The sequence below is a fragment of the Hyperolius riggenbachi genome, chromosome 5, assembly GCF_040937935.1.
Source record: "Hyperolius riggenbachi isolate aHypRig1 chromosome 5, aHypRig1.pri, whole genome shotgun sequence".
Taxonomy (NCBI): Eukaryota; Metazoa; Chordata; class Amphibia; order Anura; family Hyperoliidae; genus Hyperolius; species Hyperolius riggenbachi.
In genome coordinates this window covers 388065239-388087284 of record NC_090650.1, presented here as the reverse complement: position 1 = coordinate 388087284, position 22046 = coordinate 388065239, and positions in this window count along the sequence as shown.

Here is a 22046-nt window from a genome sequence, read left to right as displayed (position 1 = left end):
CATGCCCCTTCCCCCCGATCCTACATAACCATGCCATGATCCCCCATAGAGCCATGTCCCTATAGTAGTGCAAGTCAATCCCTGTATGGTCATGCACTAAATAAAGTGGTGCAGGGAAGCAAGCTTCCTATCTCATGCACACTGCAGCTCCTATTCTAATGCCAGTATCTCTCTCCTGGGAAAAACCTTCTCCTCCTGTCTCCATCTCCTTCAGTTGACACTAAAGTGATGTCACAGGAGGGCCAATAGAAAGCAGATGTTAGGAGAAGGGCGAAGGGAGACCCAGGCCATGCAAGATTACAATCTTTAATCAACCTAAATATTTTGGATTCTATTAGAAATTCTGGGCTAGTGTTTACGTCCACATTGATTGCTTATAAAGGCTTCATGTTATTGCTACTGAACAAACAGTTACCAGCGTTCTGCAGTTGTGTGACAAGCGGTGCCACAAAGAAGAGTTTAATCTGACAGATGCAAGTTAAATTACAATAAAAGAATACCTTGTGTGGCAGATAAAGGCAAACTGTTACTTTCTGGGTGACTCTCGTATATAAAGTATATTTAGGGGGAGTTGAGGGGTTAAATATTTGTCCATCAACATTCTTGTGGCTGTTGACATGGTACATGTCAGGATAGGAATCACCGGTGTAGTTTTTAAATATCTAACATCGAGAATTTGACTCCAAAATGATGTTCCTGTCAGCAAAGTCATTAGGTTGAAACAGATACAAAGCGCATCAAGTTCGGCTGTTGCAAATTGCAGTAAAGTTTATAACTGAACATTATTGCACAGGAAGCTTTCCTCAGAGCCACTGAGCAGAAGGAAGTGATAAGTTCAACATTGGCCTCAATTCACTAAGGTTTATCAAACACTTTACCGAACGTTTGATAATTTACCTCATGGGTAAAATCTAATTTTGAATTCACTAAGGTGTTATATATTTATCAAAAGTTTTATCGATAAAACATTCAACAAATATGTAACACCTTACTGAATTCAAAATTAGATTTTACCCATGAGGTAAATTATCAAACGTTCGGTAAAGTGTTTGATAAACCTTAGTGAATTGAGGCCATTGTATGAATAAAAAAGAATTTAAGAAAATGGCTAACCTGATTATTACCTAAAAATGGTAGTTCAAGTTTTTTTTTTTTTATAATGTCAGATGAGCCCTACAGTGTTCTTTAATTTTACTTTATAATATTTTAGTGCTATGGTCTAGTGATGTCCCACCCAGGTAACCTTAGGCTAGACATGGGCAAACTTGGCCCTCCAGCTGTTAAGGAACTACAAGTCCCACAATGCATTGCAGAAGTCTTACAGCCACAGTCATGACTCAAAGGCAAATGCATTGTGGGACTTGTAGTTCCTTAACAGCTGGAGGGCCAAGTTTGCCTATGCCTGCCTTATACCCATTCATTCCACTTACAATATTCACCCCCTTTCTTATGTGGTCTATGGAATACCAGACATGCCTGCAACAAACTAACGTCCATCAACAACCTTTTCCCATCTACATTTCTCCTGGCTATTTTGGAAACCTAAAAATGAAGAATACCAAGAGGCGCTGCTATATTATTAAGTATATGACCGTGTATAAACAATATCACAAAATACACATGAACATAAATAAGTGGAGGTAAAATACCATAAACACAATCTCAATATCTATTCTGAAAAAAAAATTCCCACATAGGAAAGATAGAACACTTCTTCCTGCTGCTACCAACTATGGTGGGATTTCCCCTTTTCCCACCACTCCACCAGAAATCAACTGAAATTAGCTAAGAAGGTTCGCTGGACATATATAATTCACCACCACTTAAAAGTCAAATTACTTTATTGATACAATTAGTATTCCATAATTTTATAATTTTATATCTCACTCACACATCATTTCATACCACTGGTTTCCTATAAAAAGTGAGAGTAAAACAATATTCTATTCAACTCTTCATTAAAAAATAGGTTAAAAATGCATTCATTATTATAGGCCCCTCCTGGGCAATTGTGTATATAATCCTCTATGGATAGTTCTATATACAGTATGACTAGGGATATAATACTATTCCACAAAAAACTTGCAAAACTTCTGCTGGAATATGAGTTTACCTACAGAGTCCTCCACACAGTTTCTATCTACATAGACTCCGATAAGGGAATTGGGTCCGCAATGATATGGAATAGTATTATATCCCTAGTTATATATAAAGAACTATCCATAGATGATTATATACACAAATGCCCAGAAGGGGCCTATAATAATGGATGCATTTTTAACCTATTTTTTAATGAAGAGTTGAATAGAATATTTTTTTACTCTCTCTTTTTAAGGGAAAGCAGTGTGCTCTTGTATGAAAGGATGTGTGAGTGAGATATAAAATTATGGAATACTAATCGTATCAATAAAGTAATCTGACTTTAAAGAGAACCTGAGGTGGGTTTGAAGAATATTATCTGCATACAGAGGCTGGATCTGCCTATACAGCCCAGCCTCTGTTGCTATCCCAAACCCCCCTAAGATCCCCCTGCACTCTGCAATCCCTCATAAATCACAGCCACGCTGCTGACAAACAGCTTGTCAGAGCTGGCTGTGTTTATCTCTATAGTGTCAGTCTGCTGCTCTCCCCGCCTCCTGCTGAACTCCAGTCCCCGCCTGCATCCCTTCCCTCCCTGCTGATTGGAGGGAAGGGACGGGGGCAGGGACCGGAGCTATGCAGGAGGGGGGGGAGCAGCAGAGACTGACACTACAGATGTAAACACAGCCTCACAGCACGGCTGTGATTTATGAGGGATTGCAGAGTGCAGGGGGACCTTAGTGGGGTTTGGGATAGCAGCAGAGGCTGGGCTGTATAGGCAGATCCAGCCTCTGTATGCAGATAACATTCTTTAAACACACCTCGGGTTCTCTTTAAGTGGTGGTGAATTATATATGTCCAGCGCACTTAGATAATTTCAGTTATTTTGGAAACCTGGTTTACTGTAACGATTGTGGAACTTTCTCCGTGATCAGCGCACAACGCGTGCGCTGACACGGCGGAAATCCTCCACAAGCGTATATTTGCAGGCACCCAGCAAAAGGTGCTACGCACCTGTAGAGGGAAATTCCTGTCGGCAGATGGCGCTGGGGAGTGCAGAGGAACCAATCCTCTGTACCTCCACAAGTGCCAGACAGGAATTGTACGAAGCGCAGAACGCAATCGCAAGAGAGGCGATTGCGAATGAGATTGAGCAAAGGGACAGGTTGTATGTGTGTGCGCCAATCCAGTCGCCACTCCGCGACCGCGCACACACAACAGCAGATATGAAATAGGAACGCGATCGCGAGAGGTGCGATCGCCAGACGTGACACAAGGCAGATCAGAATAGAATACGAGGGTAGCAAAGGCACAGCAAATAATACAATAAGGAGATACGGAAAATAATAAACGCTAGCTAACCGCGAACACCGCACTCATTCGCAACAGTGCACGCGGTTATGCGCGGTCTCCACGTGATAAGCACAATAGAGACAAGCACGCCTAACTAACCATCGACAGACAAACATGAAACAGAGGACGCGAGCACCTGCTTAACGGTTACCTCATTCACCGAGCCTGCAGCAAGCGTAGCGGACAAGACAGACACACGAAAACAGGGACAAGCGAGAGATAGGACCCACAGCACTAGCGAAAAGTGGCTAGCGCGATCTAGGTACAGAGTAGCAGAACAGAAGGATCCCCAGCGCTAGCGAAAAGTAGCTAGCGCGATCCCAGGAGACAGAACAGAAGAGATAGCTGGTAGCAACCGCTGCACCAGCTATACTCCAAGAACAGAGATCAGAACCATTTCCTGTCGACCACCTTTGGGGCAGGACAATGGCAACAGGCAAGACAAGACAGAACAGGCAATACAGATAATACAACCTGACTGGGCTAGAAGGGAAGCCTAAAGCAACCCCCAGGAATTAACTATACTAGATAGCAATGGCTGACACTCCAGCAGTGTCCATCAGGCACAGACCATGGAAAGGAAATGACCAGCCAAGCCTTCTGGGAAACATAAAGCTCTTATAGTGCCAGTCATCAAAGAAGGCAGGTAGGGGATTTGCATAACGATGTATGCAAATTCCCCAGCAAGAGAACAGACCAGAAACTTGCAATGGAAAGACAGGTCTCTGTTCCAGAGACCTGCAGCCCACAGACTAGAGGAATGGACAAACAGCTGTCTGCCTGTGCAGCCAGCTGAGCGGATCATCACATTTACGCCCTCTGACTCCACTTTTGCTGCTGCACTGTCATATGGAGGTCTGAACTTCACATACCCCTCCACACCTGGTGGTTACAGTTTAAGGGAAAAAGTGTTTAAGGGACCAAAAGTGAACATGGGATCCCTTACAATTCAGTACTGTACCAACTACAGCAAAGTATCCAGCACTGGGCGGGGATTGCCTGATGTCGGATTCATGTGATTGCCGGTTGCTTGAGCAACTAGCTTAAAAAGCGTAAAAAGCACAAACCTCCCCCTGTCGTGCAAAATAGAATACTCACCTCAAATGAGGTCCTGTAACTCCTAGCGGGCGACAGACAGCTTTCCGATATTCTCTTTGCACAGCTCCCGGGATATCACCTGACCCACATCGGGCACATGACACCCCGGTAGCCATTCATGGACACCAGAAGCCGCTAGGAGCTAGAGAACTTCGATGGAGGCTCGGTGACTATTTTATGGCCAGAAAACCCCTCAACCTCCCCCCAAAAACAAGTCCATGTTATCCCCTCAGCCATGCCGGTTAGTTAAGACCTCTGGTTGCCTTCGTTCCGGATAACGGAGATTTTGCTGTATAAAGTTGTTGTGACCTCTGCTATCCCTGACTTGGCGGCCTTCAAGCTGCATACGCACTACAAGATAAAATCGAGGCCAGGCCAATTCAAAAAGTTGTGCCTAATAACAAAAGCTTTTTCTTCATCGATCTTTACAAGATCATATGGATCCATGTAGTTGCACTTATGTACTCATACTTTTGTGCCAAATTATAATCTATGACCTTATGCAAAAACGAATATAGTACAAAACATAGCAATACCAATTAGGAAGGACAAAATGAACAGTGGATGGTGCACACCAATAATCCGCAAAAAGATCGATATTAATGAAAAACTGTATACATTTTATTAGTCAAAAAATCATTAAAAATTGCCCAGTCATATATCCTGATCCCCCCACCACCTCCCCCGCACACACAAACACACACAATCCGCACCATATATATGTTTTGTGCTTTATGTTTTTGCATATATATGTTTTGTACTAAAGTATATAAGTTTTGTACCGGAAGACACATTTTACACTGGGGGGACAGTGCCAAGGGTTCCGTCATGTTATTTCATGATCCAATATGATAATAAATCAATTGGATGGTCGATTGACTTCCAAGTCACCTGACGTACCTTTAATCTGGTCTTCCACTAACTAGACTCTTGCCTTCACAAACTCTATAAACGACCTCTAACAAAGATGATGTGACAACTGCTGCCCTGTTTTTCTGGCCCTCTCTGGAGATAAGGTTCTGCATACCAGCTTTGACACTGGTCCTCTCATCTCCCTGCAATTACTTTTTTACAACGTGAAGCAAGGTGGATATTTGATTTGGAGGCAACCAAGGAACCAGGCCTCAATGAAAACACAAGCTATGTTCCCTTTCTGCCACCTTAGGGAGTTCTGGCGTAGCATCCTACACCTGAAGGGTCTGTGTTGCTTTTCTAGTGGGAGGGGCTTTGGGGGCTCCCTGCTGGGGCATCTCACATCTAATTTTCCGCATAATGTTTAGGGAGAAAAAATTTCTTGATTTGTGTTTATGCCATAATTGGCTTGATCCCCATCTGGACAGGGATGTGCATGCATGCACATCTCTTCCTTTTTTATGGTGGGGGTAGTCGAAATGTAAGAGTGAGCGGAATCATATGTACTGTGATTTAAACTATCTATTTAGATTCGTGGTTTTGTAAAGCCACATATACATATGGTAGGCGGTTTCTAATTACGAATAATGATTACTATTGTATAGTCACTTTGTTCTTGTGATGTTGTTTTGGGATGGGATGTGGAACGCTTGTGTCTGCTTGTGCTGCCGCCGTCTGATCCGGCTGCTCTGGCGTCTCCCGCCCCTTCCCCGGGGCCTGCGTGCGGGGGGGCGGGGCTTGGCGGACGCGCCGGGTGTGCTATTGGGAGCGCCCGTCGTGTCTGCCCGCTCCGCCCCTCCGCTCGCATTGGCCCTGGTGTGGGGGCGGGAGACGCCGTACATGCGGTCGGATTGGACGGCGGCCTGCACATAGGCGCAGCGTGGTCCACAGAGAGACACGCCTCCTGAAGAAGCCGGCAGAGTCTGGCGAAATCGATCGAGGACGCCGTCCTCCACCATGAGGTCTTCCCCTCCACGCCTCCATGCTGCCTAAACCAGGTGCTGCATCCCTCTCTCCATACCTCCATTCTCAGAGACTCGGCCAGTCTTTCCAGGCTTTGTCACAGCAGACCAACAATAGACCGGTGGATACAGTAAGAGCCCTGAGGGCACCTCAACTGCACATGCACATGCGTCCTGCACAGAGACATTGATAATATTGCCATGCATCTTGTCTGCTTGCTTTGCATTGTGAATTGGCTAGCACTGGATGTGCCTTGCTGCTGCTTCAATCTGACACATGCTGCCATTTGATGTGCCTGTTTGCCAAAAGTTCCTTAGGAATCACACTGCATGTGCTATGCTATGCTATATTACAGGACTGTACTCTGCCATATCAATATACTATACTGAGGTGACTTGTTAGCCTGATGGGACGCTGATTACTCCATTTATTTTATTGGAAGATCGTATGCACAATATAGGAGGCTATATGACATGAAGGAATCATTATGTACTGGATGAATGCTCTGGAATCCATTTTTCAAATGAACTTCCTATGATATCCATAAGTCTTTTCTTGTGAGGGATTCGGCAGCATTTTTTCATAACAAGGTTTTGATCTATTTTTACAGGGCTGCGCAGCCATTAACACGTGTGCACACGATCCAGAGACATATCTCTGTTCAGGAGGGGGAGAGTACAGGGGATGCCTGGGCGGGTATGTGCATGGATGGGGTGGGGGATGGGCTATATGGTGGGATTTTTATCTTGCAGTTTTTAATAATGAGCATATGTTTGAATAAAGTTTTGTATTTTTGAATAAGACTGATTTGTATTCAATCAGGTCTCACTCCTCCTTTACTCTATCTCATAGTTTGTACTATTGCAATTACTTTTTTAGGTACCTATAGACTGCATCAAATTATTGAAATAATACTGCTGATGTCATATGACAAATATGAGCTTGTATGGACAGAAGACAACAACGACAGACAAGCTTTGGTCACAGGTATCCTGGATGGAATGTTAAGAGGTTGGTTGGGTATTAGTATCATGAGGGTAACTAAAAATGCACCACACATCTTGCTTACTGGAGAACGCATTGGATGTGCACGTCAGCTTGGAAAATGATAGTTTGAGTGTCTGATCCTTACTGGTGGAGCTATCAGACGCCCTTCTGTAGGTATCAGTACACTCTATAAAAAAAATCAGCTGATAAAATAATTACCTAGAAATGCATTCAATCACTTGGCAAGCACACAAGGGTTCATCTCAGCCCATAGCACAGGCAAGCGATGAGTGCAACGTGCACTGCGCCACTGAGTAACATAAGACACTGATGAGTTACAAGCTAAAGCTATAAGGCTGTGAGGCATTTCACAAGGTGCCGACATCTTGAATCGTATCCAGAGGATATCTCAGACATCCTGCTCTATGGCTGGAAAAAGGCAGAAAGTCAATATCAAATTCTGACAAGATGCTCCATCAACAAGGTGACTATTTCTATCCTCGACAAGCTAGAGGAGAAATGATGAACGGAGTCTGACAAGACTTTGACAGGACTTTGTACAGTTTCCTGGGTTAGCACTGGGTCTCAAGGCTCATACACACGTCCAACTGCACAACATGACCAACCGCACAACAAGCTGTTTACACAACAAGTACAAACACACTCCAACCAACTAAACAACAAACTCACTTAAAGAGAATCTGTACTGTAAAATTCTTACAATAAAAAGCATACCATTCTATTCATTATGTTCTCCTGGGCCCCTCTGTGCTGTTTCTGCCACTCCCTGCTGCAGTCCTGGTTTGTAATTGCCATTTTTATGCAGTGTTTACAAACAAAAGACATAGCAAGTGCTACGTTGAGAGTAGCTCAGTGTGTGAGTCATACAGAGTGTGCAGGGGGCCTGGAGAGGGTGTGTATAGCTTCTATCCAATCACAAGCAGCACAGCACATTCCAGCCTGAGTGCCTGGACCTGACAGAGGAGAGAAGATTAGATCATATAACAGAGATAACATAGCCACTGTGCAACTAGGAAAGGCTGCATTAAGACAGAGCACATTAGAACAGCTATAGGAACTTATAGGATAGAAGAAAAAAGGCTCAACATTTTGTTACAGAGTCTCTTTAAATACTATAAATGCAAACTAAATGACAAACTGCACAACCTGTCCGCATTGAAAAACAACACAGTTGTTCAAAAGACTTGTACACACGTTCCAACTTGCATGATAGTGTGCAGGTTGATCTACCAGTTGGATCTGGCAAACAACCTGTTATCAGTTGGTTATCTGGTTGTTTGCCAGCTGTACACACACCCAACTATCTTCAAACAGACCAAGTTTGAAAGATAGTTGGGCAGATTGTTGGGACGTGTGTATGAGCCTTCAGTTTTCCCTCTTCTAATTAACCTACTTAGGGAGCTTGGTGCTAGTTTAGATTGTTTTGTTTTCCTGGACTAGGGGCATAACTATAAATCATGGGTCTCCCCAGCAAAACTTTGATAGGGGACCCCCAATGTACACACCCTTTCATATGCCAACACCTGGTGACCTTCATAGCCTGGGGGCCCATCTAGCAAGAATCAAAAAATGTGGACATTATTTATCATCACACCCACAACAAGTGTAGCCACAAAAACACCTGATCTGACGGATGGACCCTATTATCAAAAGTTTTAGAGGCAGAGCATCAGCACAGAAATCAGCAACTGGCATTGTTTATTAGTGAATTAAGATGGCAGCCTCTGTATTCTTCTCATTTCAGGTTCCCTTTAAATTAAATGATAGAAGACAAGCATCATTTTCTAACACTGACACTGCATGATGCATTCGTGTGGCGCATGTACGCTGTGTGGGGTATAGTACTGTACTTCAAAGTGGATGACCGGAGCTACCCAGCTGTTTGCCAGGCTACTATATGCTATGGCAGCATATGCAGGTGTGGTATGGAACACTGGACTGAGTGGCTGAAAGCTAGTGTTTTATTTACTTTAACCCTCCTGGCGGTTTGCTAAAAAATCGCCAGGGGGCAGCAAATCTTTTTTTTTTATTTTTTTTCATGTAGCGAGACAAAGTCTCGCTACATGATAGCCGCTGCTCAGTGGCATCCCCCCAGCCCCTCCGATCGCCGCCGGCGATCGGAGATCCGGAGATCCCGTTCAAAGAACGGGATCTCCCGGAGGGCTTCCCCCGTCGCCATGGCGACGGGGCGGGATGACGTCACCGACGTCATCAACGTCGTGACGTCAAAGGGGATTCCGATCCACCCCATAGAGCTGCCTGGCACTGATTGGCCAGGCAGCGCACGGGGTCTGGGGGGGGGGGGGCGGCTGTGGCGCGACGGATAGCGGCGGATCGGCGGGTAGCGGCGGCGATCGGGCACTGCACGCAGCTAGCAAAGTGCTAGCTGCGTGCAGCAAAAAAAAAATTATGCAAATCGGCCCAGCGGGGCCTGAGCGGTGCCTTCCGGCGGCTTACCCCGAGCTCAGCTCGGGCTTACCGCCAGGAGGGTTAAAGAGGAACTTTAACCAGGGATTGAACTTCATCCCAATCAGTATCTGATACCCCATTTTCAATGAGAAATCTTTACCTTTTCTGAAATAGATCATCAGGCGGTCTGTATGGCTGATATTGTGGTGAAACCCCTCCCACAGTGTGATGTCATGACCATAGTCCTGACAGTTTGCTGTCTGTGAACCTTGTTGCATTGTGGCAAATAACGGCTGTTTCCAACTGCCAAGCATGCATAGAATTTTACAGAATGAATGTTCCGTACAGATCACCCGGCAGAACTAAAGATGTCACCACTAGTGGTACATTTCAGAATGTAAATCAGGGAGAGGAAAGACCTTACACTGGGCAAACACTGAACAAATAATCTATAAATCAATATTGTAAACAATAAGGCATTTTATTCATTATATTATTTTCAATCTTTAAAGGATACTCGAACCTCCTCACACACACATATAGCATCCATTTTTCTGTAACCCCTCGACTCGGGTATCTACTACTCGGGTATTTACTACTCTTGGGTATCTACTCGGGACTACTGACCTAAGAGGCATATGGAGGCTGCCATTTTATTTGTTTCACTTTAAACAATGCACATTGACAAGCTGCCCTCCTGACCCTCTGCCTCTAATATGTTTAGTCATAGACTCTGAACAAGCATGCAAATTAGATGTTTGACTGGATTTGACGCATACTTGTTTCAGGTGCGTGATTCAGACACTACTAATTCATGAAAGAGCATCAGCAGAACAGCCAGACAACACAGTAGAGCTTAAACAAAAATGTATACGGCAGCCTCCTTATCCCTCTCAAGTTAGTTGTCCTTTAGAGGACAACTGAAGCTAGAGGTATATGGAGGTTGCCATATTTTTTCCTTATAAGAATTAGCAGTTTCCCGGCGATCCTAATGATCCTCTGCCTCTAAAGGCTCATACACACATCAGACTATAGTCTTTGAAAAATGAAAGATCACAGACCAATCTTACCACCCTTTATGTAGTATGAGAGCCATACTCTACACAATCTATTCTTTTTTTTTTTTTTTTCTCTCTTTTTTTTTTTTTTTTTTTTTTCAAACTCAGCACACAGACCCAAATTCATGAGTAATCAGTTACATGTGGCATTAGCAATACTATTTTATTGCCGTACCCCTGAACTGAATTGTGTGATCATCATGGTTTGGTAGAGGCTACATACTAGTATTTTCGGTCTTTTTCACACCCTACCTCATTAGACGACTGTTGCTGAGCCTGGTATTTGACTGTCTTTCTCAAAAACACAACCTTCACCCATACAACCACACCCTCTTACACATGCCCTTTTCTCCCATGCCCTTCTCCCCTCCCCAGCCACTCCCCTTCAGATGACCTAACTAAGGTTAGATGTGAGGCTTCTCCACACTTCTTCACATCTGGCTACATGTCCCCGCCCCTCATTCATACATAATTCATCCATCCCAACAAACCATTCCCTTGTATCCAAAGTGGCCGGATTTTTCCAATTATTAACAATAATGCTTTTAGCCACTATTGTGCCATATTCTTTGATCAGTAGGCATCCGGGGCTTTCTTTTTTTTTTTTTTTCTCCGTATCTGTATAACTAAAGATTGCTTCTTTTGGTGTAAGCTCAAATACACAATCTATTCTATAGAGCTGAACTCCACACCAGAAAAAAATCTTTGCAAGATGCTGCACACACAGATGCTGTACAGACACAAAAGATCAGTATCTGCAAAAGATCTGTTCCTGCCAAAAATCCATTCCTGCAAATTGCAATGATAGCAGGGACGGATCTAGACCAAGTTGCCCCAAGTTGCGCCTGGGGCAAGGTCAGGTTTTGGCGCCTAAACTGCCATTCCCCATCCAAATTTTGCCGCCTTTTTAAGTATTCAGCAAACTGCGCCTGGGGCAAGAGACCTGCTTGCTCCCCCCTAGATCCGTCCCTGAATGATAGTCTATGAGATCTGCAGATCATCATACACACATGATTTAACTGACATTCATCTGCAGATCAAGCAATCATCTGCAGATCTGAAAATCCATCCTGGTGGATCTGATCTGCAGATGAATGTCAGTTAAATCATGTGTGTATGATGATCTGCAGATATCATAGACTATCATTGCAATTTGCAGGAATGGATTTTTTGCAGGAACAGATCTTTTGCAGATACTGATCTTTTGTGTCTGTACAGCATCTGTGTGTGCAGCATCTTGCAAAGATTTCTATCTGATGTGGAGTTCAGCTCCATAGAAAAGACTGTGTAGAGTATGGCTCTCATACTACATGGAAGTGGGTAAAATTGGTCTGTGATCTTTCATTTTCCAAAGACTATGGTCTGATGTGTGTATGAGCCTTAATACTTTTAGCCATAGAACCTGAACAAGCATGCAGAAGATCTGGGGTTTGTGACATTATTGTCAGATTACCTGCATGCTTGCTTCTGGTGTGATTCATACACTACTGCAGCCAAATAGAATATAAGGGCTGGCAGGCACCTGGGATTGTTTAAAAGGAAATAAAAAATGGCAGCCTCCATATTCCTTTTAGTTCAATTGTCCTTTAAAGCGGACCTGAACTCAGAACTTCCTTTCTGCTCTAAATGATATGCAACAGCATAATAACATAAAAAAACATTTCTGTGTTGCAGCTGATGCAAATCCTACAATAAATCTGCTCTGTTTCTACTTCCTACATTTATGGAAGCAGACGTATTATTAACATCCTGCTCTTTCAAATGAGCTTATCTTCCTTAACTGCCGTGGCAGTCAGGTGACACAGGGGAGAGCTGAAATTACAAGTTGTAATTAGTCACAGATGATCGGGAATTAGACAGGCTGAACTATCTAAATACATACAGGGTGCATTTCTCTATGTTTTCCTTTTGTCCTGTGAAAGAGTTCAGGTCCATGGTCCACCTTAAGGCTACTTTCACAGTGGGACGTTGCGTTTTGATGCAACGTTAAGGTCGCAATGCAAACTAACAACGCAACGTCCCAAAAATGTCACAACGCAACTCTATGCCATGTTATCGTCGCATACAGTAGGCATACAGGCAATGAAATGTATGCTTCCAGGTCATTACTGAGCATGTGCAAACAGTCCAACGCATTTAATAACGTGTATAACGCACAGCATGCAGCACCTTCTAATAATGCTACACGTTACACACTAATGCAACGTGTGCACTGTGACTGTTGCACAGACTTGGTATCGCTGTGCCTTAGTACACGTTAAAACTTTTTCTAACGTGCGACTTTAACGTCACACTTTGAAAGAGGCCTAAATGCTTAGTGATCATAACTGATTCTGCCAAGACTGGGAGTGTCACAGATTCCTGCTAATCACTAAATTCTTGCAGGTGTGGAAAATAAGCAACAATTGTTCATGCTCTGCCCAGCATGAACCTCTTTAGAAAGGGCTGGGGCACACCGAGCGGCTTTTTGAGCGTTTCTTCAGCCGCTTGCGGCTGCGGATACGCTAGGGTAATGCATTTTAATGGGGGTGTGCACAGCAGAGCGGGAGGAGTTTTGCAGAAACGAATCCTCCCGGGGTAAGGCATTTTTTGGATTGCGGAGGCGTTTCTGCCTCAATGTTAAGTATAGGAAAAACGCAAACTGCTCTGAAAAACGGCAGATCAGAGCGGTTTGCCAGTCGGTTTTGTTACAGAAGCTGTTCAGTAACAGCTTTACTGTAACAATATATGAAATGTACTACACTGAAATCCACAGCAGCAATCCGCAAAAGTGCAAAACGCTAGCAAAACGCCTCAGAAAAATAAAAAAAAGCGTTTCAAAATTTGCTACTATTTTGCGGATCTGCTAGCGGGTTTTGGTGTGCACCGGGCCAAAGACAAAGTCATCTGGCCTGTTTATACTTCAAACTGCTGGAATTTAGAGTACAGATTCCAAACCAGTAGTCTAGTAATGCAACTTGTACTTACAGTCAATTTTGTAAATTCTTAACTGTCTGCAAATTGAAACGGCAAGTAAATTTTTAATATCCTGAAACAGCAAAGACATTTGTGCAGCACGAAGACATGCCCAGCAAATTGTTATTAAAGAACTTACGATGCGAAATATGAAAAAAAAAGTTAGGTACCACTTTAACACTCCAGTTGTCCTGGACCTGGTAGACAGCCCACACACCCAGGGTCGCCCTATCTGATATAGATAAGGATCACCATTTTAAATTTAGCGGCCGCATGAGCGCTGGGAGGCTGGTAGCGATGAAGCGGGGAAAATGGGGCTCTAGAGACCTGAGCAGCCACACTAGCGGTTATGCGAACTGCACAGGTGCTAAATTCAAGTGGCGATCCTAGTGCGGCTGCGCAGGTCCCTAGAGCCCCATCTTCCCCGCGTCATCGCTCCCAGCCTCCCTGCGCTCTCGTAGACGTCATGCGGGCGCTAAATTTAAAGTGGTGATCCTTATCTATATCAGAAAGGGCGACCCTGGGGAGGGTCATGATCTGCTCCGGAGCCTGGAATAACCAAATAAATATATGGGAAGTGAAATGAGGGGTGTGGGCTGTCTACCAGGACGACTGCAGTGTTAAAGAGGTACCTAACTTTTTTTTTTACATCTCTAGCATCGCAAGTCCTTTAAGAGGATAATTTCTCTTTATGCCAGTTACTCCGATGACTTCTCTTTTACGCTCTTCTCCTGAAGTCTTCCTATGTTCTCTCCTTACCACTTCCAGATTGCGGTAATCTGTTGCCCCACAGGCCCAACCTCTGTATTACATAACTTGCATGCAATGTTCTATTTCACTGACACAGGATTTCTGGAAAGGCCCCAAATGCCCAGGCCTTGGGTAGCCACAGCTCAAGAGGGCACCTTAATGTGAAACAGGGCCTGCTACATATGAAAAAGAAGGCTGCAAATGGGGAGCAACATATGAAAAAGGGAAGCTGATGCCCAAGGGAGCTGTACATGAAAGAAAGGGGCTGCAGCTCTAGGAATGTCACCCATGCCGCCACAGGATTTCTTGCCTTGAGTGGCAAAAAGGCTAGAAGCCCCGCTGGTTGATTCATATGTTATACAGTACATAGGAAACGTGAATAGCTTATTGACTTTCGGACAACTCTGGATTTGGGCATACAGTATAAACAATGTTTATTTGTTGTTGTTTTCAATGTGCTTTTAATTTGTTTTCAAGTACGTGCAACAATACAGTACTGTAACATGTCACAACTAAAATATGTAATAATAAAAACAATATATTACACTGATACCTTTGTTTGTATGTATGAATTGTTGTAAGCAGGGAACTGTCTGTATGTGGAAGAGTGTTTAGTGGCATTTGCCTAGCACATACTATAAGAGCCAAGGGGGACCGGGCGGCACGCTGTGCAGTACATGTCCCTCTGCTCGGTAAGCCCAGCTCTCAGCTAAGCCTCCCTCTTGCCTCTTAAGGCCTGAGCCCACTAACGCAATTGTGCGCAGTTGTGTCCGCTTTTCAGCAACACATCAATGTTACAGATGCTGAAAAGCGGACAGAAGCAGACACAACTGCGCACAACTGCGTTAGTGGGCTCAGGCCCTTACTGTGCACTTTTTCCTGCGGGTTCACCTGCTGACTCTTCACTTGTCACTCCTCGACTCTCTGCACTTTCTTTGGGCCGGCTGGTCCCACAGCCCAGTCTTCCACCATTGTTGCTTTTTTATCATTCCTCTTCTCACAGAGCCCATCTGGGCACACTTGCTATTATTTACACCGTTGTCACTTTTTTTCACCACTCTATTGGCTCTCAGTAGTTATTCATTCTACTGTGTGCAATACTGTCTACAATTTATGGTTTGTGGAGTGCTTAGAGCTTGCCAATGTATCGTATTTGATTTTTAATATGCTACATGCAGTGTGCTACACATTTAATTACGCATAATCTATCCGAGTATTGGACACTATAAACATTATGTATTGTCTTATTAGATTGGTAATTGCAGTGTGTCACCCATTATTTGGCTTTTAAAGAGACACTGAAGCGAAAAAAAATGTATGATATAACGAATTGGTTGTGTAGTACGGATAATTACTAGAACATAAGTAGCAAAGAAAATATTCTCATATTTTATCTTCAGTTATATAGTTTTTTGTTTTTTTTAATAACATTTCATCATTCTCTTATATTTGCAGTTTACACGCTACTCAGCATTCTAAGTTATTTTTACAGAGCAGGCTAGTGAACTTTCGAACTTTCCTCTGCAGAGAAAAAAGGAAATACAGTGACAGACAGTTGATATAACAAGCTTCAGAAGACAGAGCTCTCTGCGACTTTGAAAGTCGTGGAGCTCAGTGGCTCTTTTGCATAGATAACAACTGGAATTTCTTAACTCTTCCTGTGCTGGAAACAATATTCTCATATCTCTGCTCCTAATTTTTTATTTCTTAGCAGTACTACACATGCAAATCATTATATCATCATAAGTTTATTTTCACTTCAGATTCTCTTTAATGGTTTTTCATATTTTTTACTGACTCTTTTGGTACTTAATAAAGTTGAATTGATAGATACATATTTCTGAGTGGTACGGTGTTTTGCAGGTCTACTTTTCTCTCGACTGTGTTCAATTCTTTTGGTTTTGGATTGATTATTATCTCCACAACCCAAGCTCCCCGTTGGCTTGAACAGTTTTTCCCGATTGATCATTGTCAGGATCCGGCCTGCAGCACGCCTGCGTATACGGTTCCCGACTGCGGGTTCGACCAGATCAAGCGGGGATCAGCCTTATTCGAGCTAAAACAAGGCTGTGACCCCTCAGAACACCTCTCACTGCCACCACTAGCGGTTCGCTAGACACTTTCACTCTGCTGTAAAGTCCTCAGCGCTCAATCCGCGTTTTTGTATTCAGGTCAGCTTTGCCCTTAGGCCGAATACGGGAACGCCACGCACCCACACACACCCACAGTTGCAATCTTACACTGTAGTGAAGTAAAAACCACTAACAGTCGTTCCGAACGATACTGTTAGCTACTCGCACTGGCGTTTTCGTACGTTGGGTCAGCTGCGCGCTTTAGGCCAACGTATGACAAACGCCCCCCCACACAATGCAATTACAATCTTATACGGTAGTGTCGCTCAATCATACAATCAGGCACGGACTTATACACACTTCAATCTCTTCTAGGCTATGAGTGTTAGTTTAGTACAGCAGAAGTCAAGTGTTAGGCGGTGAGGTACAGATGCTGTTGACCGCCCACTGCGATACGGACCACCCAAGCGCAGAGTCTAAGTGACCACGGGTCTTCACCCACGACCCCTTGAGGGGGAAGCAGGACCACAATCCCTTGAGGGGAGAGTGGTTACTTCGCTGCCTAGTGCCCACCAGGTTGCGCTTGAAATGATCCCACAGAGGGTTGGAGAACAGTTGACGTCTCGTTGAGGAGAGCCAGTAACAGATGCTCAGGGTCGTGGACAGGCCGAGGGTCAGGACAGGCAGAGATCTGGGAGGTCGAGGACAAGCCGGGATCAGGGCAGGCTGCAATCAGACGTAACCAGGAAACAAGCCAAAGGTCAGGACGGGCAGCGATCAGGAGTAGTCAGGAACAAGCCAAGGTCAATACCGGAATAACAATCAGAATAACTCAGGATACAAGGCACAACGCTGTAAGAACTAACAGCACTGCTCCAAGGGCATAGCTGTTTAAATAGAGGATTTTGGCGCCAATAATTACGCCTGCACATGCGCGCAGCGCACCGTGCGGTGCGCGCATGCGCGCACACTGCTATGCGCACGCGCGCGACCCTCTATGCGCTCTGCGCATGCGTGTGACCCTGCGCGCTGCACGCGCAATGCCGTGCGCGCCAGACCACCAGAGGCAACCATAAAACTTAATGCACCCGCACGCGCGCGCGTAACAACACGCCCGCGGGAACACCGGACAGAGCCAGGACGGTAAGTATGACATCAAGCTTATTAAATAATAATTTTCCAGGGAAAAAAGTGGAACAATGCAGAACAGAATATATACAAAAGATTACAAAAACAAAGTAAAAAGTTACAAAGATAAAAGTTACAAAAATACACACAAAGTGATTTGCTTACCAAAATAAACGGGGAAATAAATGTACCAGCGTATCGATCTGGCGTTGTTGCGGGAGTACGCACTTTCTGGTCAGGAACCAGGTTAGTTCTAGCCGTGTGTGCTATCTCCAAGAACTACAAGTTGAGGCTATCCTAGCTGCTGTTTTATACTGTGAGATACGCCTGGAGGCTGCAACTTCCTTGGGGAGGGGAGGAACTAGTTTTTAAATAAATCTCAGACATAATTCTATTTCCAGGTAAAAGTCTATACGTCAAAAGATTGTGAAGTGAGGCTTTTCAACTCCAGGTGAAAACTTGATTAAGGCTTTTTCCTGTCTCCGTTTTTAAAGTCTGCAGAGATTTCCAACCCCTTCCCATAGATGTAATTTACAGGGTATAGTTTGCACCTCCACCAATAATTCAATTTCCTCACAATGAAATAGTGTTTAACACACATGTCAACTTTTGGTGAAGAGTTCTTCACAATGCTTTAACAGCCTTCCTCAACAGAAGTGTAAACGTTTCAAGTGTCAATGACTTCAACACTTCACTTCTGCCATTGTCTGATTACCCCAGCTCTATTCACTGAAGTCCTCTTTAGATGCAAATGTAGTACAGCCAGATGACCATCTCTTCAAAGCAGAATACACATGTGAGATATAGCAGACAGAAAAATGACAGAAATATGTTCCTGTATTCCCTAATATCATCAGCACCTCAATAGATCACCACAATCATGGTTATTGGTTTGGACAGTCGATCGTTTGGGAATTGGATCAACAATGGTTTCCACCACGCCTGGCCCCTGCACTGATGCGAGTATGCATCTGAATCCCTGTAGCCATGCTATGCACGGCTATAGGGATTAGGAGGCACGCTACAGAAAACTGCAGCATGCCCTCCACAATCGCACCGGCAAGTGATTCGGATGGCATGCTGGTGTCTAAATAGGCAGCATTTCCTTGTCCAGCTTGCATGGTGGGAAACACTGTCTATGTATCCCCTTACACACTCCTTGTGTTCTGGTTCACCATGAGCTTGCCGAGTACTCTAACTCTGGATGTTTCAAGTCCTACCCCATAGAGTCACATGACATTAATCCATGTCATGCACTGATGAGGATCAATCAATCTGAAACAATCTGCATGCATGTTGGTTTGTTGTGGCTCTGTAATATTAACAAGCTGACACGATGTCATGGCTGGGAGCGTCGCCGGGTACAAAGCAGTCACGCACGCTGCCCACCGCCGGAGCATTCCCTCAGCCTCCGCTGCTTATCTGCCGTCCAGTGAGCCCCAGACACTGCCGCTGGAGCTGGAGGAAGGTAAGTGGCATCTATACCCCAACTACCCACACTGAAGCCACAGATACCTGGCTACCTACACTGAAGGCACATAAACCTGGCTACCTATACTGAAGGCACAGATACCTGGCTACCTACACTGGAGCCACAGATACCTGGCTACCTACACTGAAGCCACAGATACCTGGCCACCTACACTGAAGCCACAGATACCTGGCTACCTACACTGAAGCCACAGATACCTGGCTACCTACACTGAAGCCACAGATACCTGGCTACCTACACTGAAGCCACAGATACCTGGCTACCTACACTGAAGCCACAGATACCTGGCTACCTACACTGAAGGCACAGATACCTGGCTACCTATACTGAAGCCATAGATACCTGGCTACCTATACTGAAGGGAACTATACCTAACTGCCTATACAGTGGAGTCACTTGTACCTGGGGGCTTTTCATGAGAACCGACGGGGGGGATTCTGCAACATTCGAAGTGTTGGTGTAACGATTGTGGAACTTTCTCCGTGATCAGCGCACAATGTGTGCGCTGATACGGCGGAAATCCTCCACAAGCGTATAATTGCAGGTACCCAGCAAAAGGTGCTACGCACCCGTAGAGGGAAATTCCTGTCGGCAGATGGCGCTGGGGAGTGCAGAGGAACCAATCCTCTGTACTTCCACAAATGCCAGACAGGAATTGTACGAAACGCAGAACGCAATCGCAAGAGAGGCGATTGCGAATGAGAACGAGCAAAGGGACAGGTTGTATGTGTGTGCGCCAACCTAGTCGCCACCCCGCGACAGTGCACACACAACAGCAGATATGAAATAGGAACGCGATCGCGAGAGATGCGATCGCCAGACGTGACACAAGGCACATCAGAACAGAATACGAGGTTAGCAAAGGCACAGCAAATAATACAATGAGAATAACAAGGAAAATAACAAACGCTAACTGAACGCGAACACCGCACTCATTCGCAACAGTGCACGCGTTCGTGCGCGGTCTCCACGTGATAAGCACAATAGAGACAAGCACGCCTAACTAACCAAGACAAGACAGACACCACACAAACGCGCTTGCTACACGGTTGCCTTACCGCAGGCACCAGCAAGCGCACGCAGACAGACAGACAACGAGAATCGATCAAACAGGAACCACTGCTCTTACCGTTAGAGCCAGTGCGAACCAGGTATCAGAAAGATCCACTGCTCTTGCTGTCAGAGTAGTGTGATCCAAGCACACGACAAACAGAAGGAGTAACCAGCAGCGACCGCAGCCGAGGTTAGCTCCAAGATCCAGACCAGAGGAATCCACTGCCACTAACGCTAGGGCAAGTGCGATTCAGACAGACAGAACAGAAGGATCCACAGCACTAGCGAAAGTGACTAGCGCGATCCAGGAAGACAGAACAGAAGGATCCACAGCACTAGCGCAGGATGCCAGTGCGATCCAGGTACAGAGTAGCAGGACAGAAGGATCCACAGCACTAGCGCAGGATGCTAGTACGATCCAGGGAGGCAGAACAGAGGGATCCACAGCACTAGCGAAAAGAGGCTAGCACGATCCAGGGAAACAGATCAGAAGGGGCTACCAGCAACAGCCGCTGTTGCGGTTAGCACCCAGACATACAGAACGATTTCCTGTCGCTGGGACAGGACAATCGCAACAGACAAACAAAACAGATAAACAATCCTAACTGCACTAGGGAAACCTGCCTAGTGCAAGTTCCAGTAATAACTCTAAGCTGATCTTCAAACAAAGAGCATGGCTGACACCCCTCCAGGAGTGTTACACAGGACTAAATCCTTATGACCAGCCAAGCATTGTGGGAAACACATAGTACTTATAGAGCAAGCCCACAATGGATGTGGCTAGGCAATTTGCATGATAAACGTATGCAAATTCCTCTGCAGCAAGCTGCAGAACTGACAAAAGGTCTCTCTTAAAGAGACCTGTAGAATGCAGACCTGAACAGTGATCAAAAAGCTGCCTGTCTGCACAGGCAGCTGAGCAGATTCTCACAGTTGGTAGATATGTAGATCTCCTAGACTCGGCAAGCTTTAAAGTAGCTCGCAAGTCAAAAAAGTGAGGGCACCCCTGCTGTAGATAGTGTCCTGGGGCGGATATGAAGCAGGAACCCTGGCACTGCAAGGTGCTAAAAGGAAATAGAGGTGGATCCTCCTTATTCTGCTCATCACACTATTCCTTTAAATACTGGTGTGCAGGAGAATCTCTGTTAGGAATACGCCAGCATATTTTCCACATCCGACCTCACACCTGGCCTTTATATCAATTAGAATTTCCTGGCAGAGGAAGCCGGTTCCAGCCACCAATGAGTGTTAAAATAACTTGTAGGGCATCAGATAATGCTAACATAAATATAGCATGGAACACAAATACATAGCATGCTTTCCTGAAATAGACACACTTTCCAGTCCAGCCTCCAAATCATAGATACATGCAGAGTGTATGTTAATTATATGCAGCTTAGAGATCAGCCAATCCAGTGCAGCAGAGCAGTTTCTAAGCTGTATAAAATCAGCATATTTTACATCAGTGACAGTAATTAGCATATCATTGGCCATCCCAAAGACACACCCACTCCTGTGATCACATTTAAATATAGTGGGATGTTACATTGTGTTACCTGTATAACAGGAACGTGGCACAAGGCATCCAGTGAAGCATACAGCGAGTGTAAAGTATTCTTCACTGTAATGTTAATGTGTTTATCGATATCATACTGCATATATTCTACAACCCACTTTAACACAACACTACCGCTGTTCTGCAAATGCCGCATAGGT